Below are 2,307 nucleotides of genomic sequence, written 5' to 3' on the forward strand. Positions count from 1 at the left end.
TGATCAATCGAGCCACTTTTGCTTGTTGATTCTTTCTCACCATCTTGCCAATTCATGTAGTGTCTCACTACATCATCTATCACGTCCACAACTTCTTCCACCGTCTTGTTCATGATTGGGCCTCCGGCCCCGGCATAAAAACTTGACCTCCCTTGAGGACTCAAACCACCATAAAAAATTTGAATGATTTGGTAAGTCGGGATCCCATGGTGAGGACATTCTCTTTTAAATTCTTTGTATTTCTCCCATGCTTCATATAGGCTTTCACTAGACCTTTGCTTGAAACCTTGAATCAAAGCTCCCATCTCCGCCATTTTCTTTTGAGGTAAGAAACACGAAAGAAATTCTTTTGTAACTTCGTCCCAAGTTCTTAAGGAACTAGGCTTCACTTCCTTGTCTAGCCACTCTTGAGCTCTTCAAATTAGAGAAATGGGAAATAGTTTAAGCCTTATAAATTCTTAAGCAACCCCGTTCACCTTAATTATGTTGCCATATTTCTCGAACTCCTTAAGATCGATGATTGAGGAGACTTTAATTTGTTCCTCCACTATATTGTCGACTTTGAATCAAAGTTATCATTGCCGGCTTGATTTCAAAGTCACTTTCTAGGATAATAATGGAGCAATTCTGCTCTCATACTTGAGTGCACCGGGAGTGCCCAACTCCTTCAATGTTACTCTTGGGACTTCTCCCATGTTCACTTGCACACACAATCTCAAAGGAATGTATTAGTAGCACGGCTACAAATGTAGCCTAAAAGAGAAAAAGCTTTGTATTTTTGAATTAAAATGAAATAGACTAAAAAACAATAGTAACCAACTATGTCATTCCCCGGCAACGGCGCCATTTTGAGGAGGGGTTGAGACTAGGTCGTTGGACTAATCTTCCCTAAACAAAACAAAATTTATATCACTCAACACACCCTTATAATTAGTATAGGAGTAAGTCAAGGGTCAAACCACTAGGAATGGGAGGTGGTTACTATTGTTAGAGTTAAGCTATTTCGAAAGGGAAGAAATAGAGGCGTGTGTATTCTAAGACAACTAAACAAACTACACAAATTCAAATATATCAAACACTAGGGTTTAGGATCCACATATACTTGCAATGGATACAACTAATCGGGATTGGAATTGACTAAATCGAGTATTACGAGGGAAAATCAATAATGCAATCAAAAGAGTACGATAAGCTATTCTCCTAGAGATCAAACTAGCGTCAAGTACGAGAGACTCTAGCTAGGAACTTCACAAACCAACTAAATCAACAAATACAAGCCACAAATTAATTGTCCGTATCAATGTAAACTTACAATGCAATCTAGTACACCAATAAAAGTTAGCTACTCTTTAATTAATCACACACATGCACAAAATCAATTAACAAATTTAATCACAACATCAACTCCATCAATTTCCCCCAATTAGCATCAATCCATTACTTATATATGCTTCACCATCACCCTAGCAAGTAAACTACTCACAATCCATAGAAATCAAGATCAAAACTAAGCTAAATAACAAATTCATCATCATCATATTAATCAAACTAAATCAATCACAAATCAAACAAACTTGAACAAACAACAAAACTATTGAAATCAAAATCTAAAGATTGCATTAAAGTAAAAGAAATCCTTACAAACTTTGGTGAAATCAATAGAAATTGTACTTAGAATCATCAATCATCAACCATGAACTTGTCTCTCCACAACCTAGAGTTTCTCTCTAAAAAACTATCTCTAATTTTCTCTAATTGAATTCTCTCAAATCCTCCTCTCTAAAAATAGAAGGAAAATCTATATATATTAAAACATACTAAGGGAAAAGTAGTTAGATCATCCAAAAAGACCCGTACAGGCGCGACTATCTCCAAGGAGGTTGCGCGGCCGCGCATTAAATGGTATGGAACAGAGAACCCAAGAGACGTTCCCGCGCCATGGTGAGGTGCGACCGCACCACCATGTTGCGTTGGCGTGCCAGGGTCGTGTGCACCCGCGCCTGGGATCAAGGCAGCCTCCTTCACCGTCGACTGTGCCCTTCCTCGCGCGCTCCACTTGGGGATGTTGATGAACACGGAAGGTGGTAGTGTCCAAAGAGCCTCCACGGTGGGTTTAACACCAAGAATGGTGTACCCACTGCTTGCATGCACAAGCTAGAAGACTTGGAACTTGCACTCCTTCGATCTTGAGCTTCAAATGGTAGGCACAAGGCATCTATCTCAAACGATGTAGAACTTGGGAAGGAGACTCGGGAAACCTCGGATTATGATCATAACCTGAAAAATGAATGAAAACAAGCAAATAAA

The 2,307-nt window shown here is 39.2% G+C and overlaps 1 pseudogene; it reads left to right on the top strand.

Moving 5' to 3' along the window:
* The first annotated feature begins 201 nt into the window (after nucleotides 1–201).
* LOC145566167 (small nucleolar RNA R71) lies at nucleotides 202–301 on the top strand (annotated as a pseudogene).
* Nucleotides 302–2,307: the final 2,006 nt, after the last annotated feature.

This window comes from Chenopodium album, chromosome 1 (assembly GCF_948465745.1).
Source record: "Chenopodium album chromosome 1, dcCheAlbu1.1, whole genome shotgun sequence".
Classification (NCBI taxonomy): domain Eukaryota; kingdom Viridiplantae; phylum Streptophyta; class Magnoliopsida; order Caryophyllales; family Amaranthaceae; genus Chenopodium; species Chenopodium album.